Genomic DNA, 8,453 nt, shown 5'->3' on the forward strand with positions numbered 1-8,453 from the left:
TTATATAATTATATCTAGTACATGTATATAAGATAAGATAAATACTTTATTGTCATTGCAATGCAAATTACAATAAAATTCTGTAGAAAAATTATATCTATAAAGATCTATCTATCTATCTATCTATCTATCTATCTATCTATCCCATTTTAAATATTATTTAAATATATATATATATATATATATATATATATATATATATATATATATATATATATATATATAAACTATGTGTATATTTTATTGTGTATATATATATATATATATATATATATATATAGGCATACCCCACTTTTGAGCTTCTAACCTCAGGTTGTTCAATTAAGCTTTGGTAATAAAACCTGGAAGCTCATTGGTTTCTATGCAGAAGTGAGCCTGATTTTGCACTTTCCAGTTTTAGTAAATAAACCCCATTGCGTACTTACAAGTCGGGTATGCCTGTATATACCAACTAGCATTTAAATATTTGCAGCTCCGTCACGCACTTAGAACCCAGTTACCAGGCTTGGATCTAGGGATGGAGCCCCCCCTGTGCTGAGTATAGTTTTGGGAGATGATCCCTCCAAGCTTATATCACGCCTGTACTACACAATTAGGCAATGGGGAGCAGCAACTGTGTCACATAAAGCCAAGACGGTATGGGAACAGGATGTAGGGTCCATAGATGACACTGACTGGAACGAGATTTTCGAGGGAACCAAGACAGTTTCTCCCAAGATGTCTGATAGACTGACACAACTATATATAGTACATAAAGCCTACCTGACACCGATGAGATTGGCGAAGTTCCAGCACACACCAGGCCTGATGTGTCGCTTGTGCAGGGCTGACCCAGGCTCATTTTACCATCTCCTATGGAGCTGCCCTCATGTCCAGACATATTGGGCGCAGGTTGTCCGTTTCCTCCATGATAATATGGGATCCCCTGTGGTGCTGCACCCTAAGTTATGTATTTTGGGGCTACTGCCAGATGTAGATGTGGATAAGTACCACGCAATACTCATTTCTGAAACATTATTTTTAGTGTGTAAAGTGATAGCTCGGAGATGGATGCAGAATGTGCCCCCCACGCTACAGTTATGGAAAAAAAGCAGTAAATGATACCCTACCATTCAAGAAACTGATCTACGCACATAGGGGATCTTCACAAAAATATTCCAAGATCTGGGACAGATGGTTGGAGGACAGGCAAACTTGTGTATAATTGTGTCATACCCAGTGCGGTGCTCCCTGCACCCGTGGCACGCATTGTTTACAGGATGGATTAATGTACCTATCGATTTACTACACCTGCAAATATATGTATACACACCCTGCAACATTTTTGCATATTTAATTTTACTATATATATGAATATATGTACCCGAAAGGCTTGTAAAATGTGTTTTATATTAATAAAGTTGTTTTTTTCCAAGTAAAAAAAGAATAATCATTTATTCTGGCAATTGAAATGAATGCTTAAGTGCTAAACGCTCCTAGCATTAACACGGGCTTAGACACATTTACACGGGTCAAGTGTTTTTTCTGCCAAAACGCCACTGCTCTGGATGTGCTGGCAGTGGGGTTTTTTTTTTCTGCCTCTAAATGGCCCATGGTTCTGAACGCCTCTTAAAGTGAGTGTAAACCCACTTTAAAAAAAAAACAAAAAAAAAACACCTGCAAGACAAAGGCATAATGAGCTAGAATGCATAGCATGTAATACTCACCTGAAAGCGAAGCCCTCGCTGCGGTGCCCGTACACCGCTCCGGCGGCTGACATCACTCCCAGGGGTTACTTGCGGGTATCGTGGCTCTGGAGCTGTGATTGGCTGGAGCCGCGATGATGTCACTCCCGCGCATGCACGCGGCAATGGCACATTCACTGAAGCAACGGCACATACATGCCATTGCTTCAGTTTGTGTCAGTGCGCGTGTGCCAATGACGTTGGCACATGCAAATACAGGAGATATCTCCCAAACTGTGCAGGTTTACGAGATATCCTGGGTAGCTACAGGTAAGCCGTATTATAGGCTTACCTGTAGCACAAAGTGGTCTGTAAGGGTTTACAACCACTTTAAAGCCTATGGGTGCATGGACACACAGGCTAACATGCAGGGGCGCTCAGAGGCAGAAAAAAAAACACAAAATGCCCCTAAAAGCAGCATTTTAAACACTCAGTGTACATGATGCCTTAGAGAGGAATTTCACTCCCTTGTTACATTTTTTCCCCATCCCATATTACCTTGAAGCCGAATTGTCTTTAGAGCCCTTTCACACTGGGGCGGTTTGCAGGCGCTATTGCGCTAATAATTGCGCCTGCAAACCGACCCGAAAGTGCCGCTGCTTGCATTTCGGTGTAAAAGCCCCGAGGGCTTTCACGCTGGAGCGATCCGCTGGCAGGACGGTAAAAAAAGTCCTGCCAGCAGTATTTTCGGAGCGGTGAAGGAGCGGTGTGTATACCGCTCCTTTACCGCTCCTGCCCATTAAAATCAATGGGACTGCGCGGCTATACCGCCGGCAAAGCGCCTCTGCAGAGGCGCTTTGCGGTGGTATTTAACCCTTTCTCGGCCGCTAGCGGGGGGTAAAACCGCCCCGCTAGCGGCCGCATACCGACGGTAAAACGCCACTAATAATAGCGGCGTTTTACCGCCGACGCCGCCCCAGTGTGAAAGGGCTCTAAAAAACATTATCACCCACTCAGTGCATTTAGCATCATTAAGGTATTCAAATACCCCATTGCCGCGCTCCCATTCCCAGACCATATCTTCTATTCGTACGTTCAAGGGGCTGGCTTCCTCTTCCTGATGTCCCCCTGATGATGTTGCACCATGCATGTGCAGTGTGCTGGATACTTCACGGAGTATGTGCTGAATTTGCAGTGCATACACACAGTGTGGCATTTCATGACCAAAGCCTCCTGGGATGCATGACATTGTTATCCCAGGAGGCAGTGGGTTGCTAGGACTATGGCAAAAGCTTTCTTTTTTTTTAAAGGTAATTGTAAAAAAAAAAAAAAAAAAACTCTGTTTAAGATTTAATCGGGGACTTTACCTCTACAACAATATGCGGCAGCCTATATATATATATATATATATATATATATATATATATATATATAATCTTTCAAAGTCCCTGCACACTGTCCAAGGCGTATCTGCCTAGGTGCACTGCAGCAAAGTAACATCAGTAGGTTAATAGAATGTAGAGTAGGCGCTCATGGGTCTTGAGCAGGAGTGTGTGTCCAAACAAAAGGAGCTTATTCTGGTCAACTTCTCCATGGATTGCAGTCCATCTTTGTCAATGGCCTTGAGAGAGATGGACTGTGATTCATAGGAACTTTGAACAGAATAAACTCCTCTTGTGTGAAGAGGATATAATAATAAAAATAATAGTAGGAAAATAGAATATATTTTTTACAGGAATATACGTATATTTGTTTTTTGTTTTTGAATATTATTTTATTTATTACAGGAATATATATATATAAATATATATATATATATATATATATATATATATATATATATATATATATATATATATATATATATATATATATGTACAGTATAACAATTGTTTTACCTTTTGCAGTTTTATGGGTGTTGTGGTGGCTAACAGTGGCCTGGAGATCGTTCACTGTAAAAAGTTGGCAGAACGAGTATCCTCCTTGCATTTAGTTGTTGAACAATCTAGTCCAAGAACCTGCAGGCACGATTGAGCCTTTTGAAAGGCTTTCAGAATTTTAAAAGGGAAATGCCTGACTGTCCCTGGGAGGGAATGGGGAGGTTGGATCACAGCTCATTTATGTTATCTGATATTAGCATTTGAATAGGTGGAGACCAGAAGGGCGAAGCTGGGAATTATTCACGGTTTGGAATGCTTTTTTCACCCTCTTTTTTTTTTGTTATCTTGCTGCACTGGTCTATGGGGGTTGTTATGACGAACAAGCCAAATAGATGCTGTAGATGCATATTTAATCTTGCCACTTAACTGCATACTTATTAGGTGGCATCAGTCTGCTTAACAGATTCTAGATATAGATACAAGTGCTGGCTGCTTTGTTAAAATTCTTTAGTCAAGGTTTGTTTTATTTATTTTATTTTTTTATTTTTTTTCAAGTGTGTTTGTGTAGGAAAAATGAAATTAATTCTTAATAATAACTTTCAATAAAATGTATTAAAAATTATTTCAAACCAATAGGGCTCATGCATCATGCATTTTATTGTATAAAAATAGCAGGTTAAGAGAAAAAAAAAAGCTTAAAGAGGAACTGCAGTCTGCTCACATAATTTGTAATAAAAACATCTTTGCCATTCTGAAGCTTCCCTCCAACCACTTTGCATATTATTTTATATATACTGAGATTTTGTACTTGCCAAATATTCTGCAGAAATCTCTATCCACTATATCTGGCTGCAACCATTTTAACTGTGGGCAGCTGAAACTGCTGCCTGTTCACTTCCTGGATTTACACGGACACACAGAGGCACACCTCCAGCTCTGCAGCTCTCATTGGCCCTTCTTATGACCCATCCCCCCTCTCTTTCTGGCAAACTCTCACAAGAGTGAGAGAGAGAGAGCTGTGCATGATGTCATAAGCCTAGGCTTTTTACCAGACAAGAAACAGGAAGAGGGCTGTATAAGGTATTTACTGGCGGAAAAAAAAGGTTTTACTATCCAAAGTTAAAACAACAAGGGCAGAGGATTTAATAGATGGAAAGATGAAAAAATGACTTGTTTTTGCTTTATACTGGCATTGAAATTCAAACTCAACTCAACTAAAATCTTATATAAGCTTTAATGTGTTAATGTTGACTTAAAACATTGCAAACGCATATGTACGTTGCACACGCCTTGCGGCTTCACTTCCTGGTTCCCTACTGCGCATGCAAGACTCGCACTGCGCGATCCCAATGGTCCCTGCTGTCTTCTGGGACCTGTGTGTCTCCCAGAAGACAGCGGGAGGGACAGAGAAGGTGCTGGAAGTGGCGTAGATATCCGCGGGTGGCTCGGCTATCTATGCCAGGAAGTGGGAGCAAAATACCTGTATTATACAGGTATCTGCTGCCCCCTGAAAGATGCCAAATGTGACACTGAAGGGGGGGGGGATTCCGAAAAGTGGAAGTTCCATTTTTGGGTGGAACTCCGCTTTAAGTTTGTAAACAAAAAGTGCCAGAAAAAGCTTGGTCTTCAAGTGGTTGAAAAATTACATTGTTAAAGATGATCTGCACCCGCCACTCCGTTTTTTTTTATTTTTTTTATTTCAGCCTCCCCTTACCTTAAGGTGGTATCTGCAAATTTTAGATACTCACCCATTCAGCGGATCCAGCAATGTTTCGCTGAGATCCTCTCATGCCCGTCCAAAGCTCTGTCCCACGCCGCCATGTTCTTTCTGATGTCATGGAGAGGCCCCCGTCATCTCTTTCTGGTTCAGCGGGCGGTGCTTCCTGATGACATGCCTATGAGAGGCCACCCCCCTCCTTCTTTTCTGAATGAAAGGCTATGCCTCCTGGGATATGTGATGTGCATATCCCGGGAGGCACGGCAGGCAGTGTGCATGTCATTCGCCTAAGGCGACTGATGTGCATGGGGAGGAGGGGCTGGACATTTGTACCAAAAAAAGGGTAAAAAAATATAATGCATTACTACAGAGGATGGAAGGAGGGGTGAAGTGGAGGGAAGTAGCGGAAGAGGGTGAAGGTCCGCTTTAAAGTGGTTGTAAACCTCATTCAGGAAATCTGAACAAAGCACATCCTGTATATCTGTAATGTTTACGTGTCTATCTCCAAAGCTTTAAGTGTTGTTTCTCTCTGGTGATTCATTCCTCTGTTATCTGCATGAGTCACATGAGATAAAATTTGTGACAGGGAGGAGAGCTCAGCACACTACTTGTCTATTCAGAACATAGTTCTGCTGTGTGTGAAGAGGGGTGTTTTCCTTTCCTCCAGTCAGCTCTCACACAGTGTCTCAGAGCTTTAAATGCAGCTCTCTACCCCCTCCTCTGTGATACTGAAAAATGCAGATTGGTTTTATAAGTAAGTAAGTAAAACTTATGTATGAGAATGTATTTCATCTTTGTGTATCATCTGAGGCTATTCACTTCACTGGGTATATGAGAGAGTTTTGCAACCACTGTAATGCCCCGTAAACACGATCGGATTTTCCGTCAATGTGAGCTTGTTGGCGGAAAGTCCGACGTATGCTCCTTCGAACATTTGTTGTCGGACTTTCTGCCAACAAATGTTGGCTAGCAGGTTCTCACATTTTCCTCCAACAAATGTTTGTTGTCGGACTTTCCGATCGTGTGTACACAAGTCCCTTGGACAAAAGTCCACGCATGCGTGAAATCAAGTATGAGCCGGAGATATAACTAGCGTTCGTAATGGAGATATTACGTACGTCTTGTACGTCACTACGTTTGTAATTGTTGGCCAACATTTGTGTGACCTTGTGTATGCAAGACAAGTTGGAGCCAACATCCTTCGAACAAAAATCCACGGTTTTGTAGTCGGAAAGTCCGATTGTGTTTACTGGGCATTAGTGTTTCTCAGTTTAAACGCTTCCCGACCAGCGCACGCCGATATATGTCGGCAGAATGGCACTGGTGGGCAAAAGGGCGTACAGGTACGCCCCCTTTAAGAAGCGGCGCTGCGGGACGCCCGCTGCATTCTCCGTGACCATGACCATGGGTCCCACGGACTAGATGTCTGCTGGGTGCCCACGATCGTGTCATGGAGAGGTAGAACGGGGAGATGCTTTTGTAAACAAAGCATTTCCCCGTTCTGCCTAGTGACAGGACAGAGATCACTGATTTCTGTCGTCGAGAGCAGTGATCGCTGTCATGTGTGTTGTAGCCTCTCCCCCCCACAGTTAGAATCACTCCCTAGGACACACTTAACCCCTTCATCACCCCCTAGTGGTTAACCCCTTCACTGCCAGTGTCATTTACACAGTAATCAGTGCAATTTTATAGCACTGATCGCTGTATAAATGACAATGGTCCCAAAATAGTGTAAAAAATGTCCGATGTGTCCGCCATAATGTCGCAGTCCGGATAACAATCACAGATCGCTGCCATAACTAATAAAAAAAAATAATAAAAATGCCATAAAACTATCCCCTATTTTGTCTACGCTTTAACTTTTGCGCAAATCAATCAATATACGCTTATTGCGATTTTTTTTTTTTTTTTTTTTTTTACCAAAAATATGTAGAAGAATACATATCCGCCTAAACTGAGGAAAAAAATGTTTTTTATATATTTTTGGGGGATATTATTATAGCAACAAGTAAAAAATAATGCGTTTTTTTCAAAATTGTCGCTATTCTTTTGTTTATAGCGCAAAAAATAAAAACCACAGAGGTGATAAAATACCACCAAAAGAAAGCTTTGTGGGAAAAAAAGGACGTCAATTTTGTTTGGGTACAACATCGCGCGACCGCGCAATTGTCAGTTAAAGCGACCCAGTGCCGAATCGCAAAAAGTGCTCTGGTCAGGAAAAGGGTAAATCCTTCCGGGGCTGAAGCTGTTAAGCAACCCCAAAAAGGTTGTTACTTTAGAATATTGTCATAATATACAGTATGTAAACCAGAGCATTAAATCCAATGAGCTTTAACATGTGGAAGTGGCTGAAGGAGGTGAGCAGCACTGAGAAGCAACAAAGAATGAAAAACAAGTATTTTTTAATTTTTTTTTATATGTCACTTGTTTATAATACACATTGCTCTAGCAAAGTAAATGTTATTCAGTAATGCCGCGTACACACGAGCGGACTTTCCGGCGGACTAGGTCCGACGGTCTTTTCGACTGACTTTCTGACTAGGTCCGACGGACTTTCTGAACCAACGGACTTGGCCACACACTATAGGACTAAGTCCATTCATAAGTCCGTTCGGTTTGAACGTGATGACGTAAACAGGACTAAAAAAGGAAGTTCAATAGCCAGTAGCCAATAGCTTCCCTTGCGTCGTATTTGGTCCGTCGCACCAGCACACAGACGAACAGTTCTCCCAATTTTTGTCCGTCGGACAGATTTGAAATATGTTCTAATTCTAGGTCCGTCGGATTTTTATCCCGAAAAGCTATCGGACTAGCCCGCACACTATCGGATTGTCCGCCGGACTAATCCCGTCGGACCTAGTCCGCTCGTGTGTACGCGGCATTAGGGTTTATGTCCACTTTAATATTGCACTGGTATTTAAATAACCATGTGTAATATGGAAAACTCAAACGCTGTAGTGAAATAAGTGATAAATAGTGATTGAAAATTAAAAAATTAAGCTGCAATCAATCGTAAGTGTTATTATTATTTCACATTAGGGTGCCTGAACATTTAAATAACCATACCTGCTCCTACTAATCAAAATACCGTACTAAAAATCCTTTGAAAAAAGTTCAAACCAAATGCTAGCTGAGAAAAACGCTTTGGAGTTATTTTATAAAAATGTAAAAACTAAGGACAGTAGAATTGTT

Source organism: Aquarana catesbeiana, linkage group LG02 (assembly GCF_042186555.1).
Source record: "Aquarana catesbeiana isolate 2022-GZ linkage group LG02, ASM4218655v1, whole genome shotgun sequence".
NCBI classification, from domain to species: domain Eukaryota; kingdom Metazoa; phylum Chordata; class Amphibia; order Anura; family Ranidae; genus Aquarana; species Aquarana catesbeiana.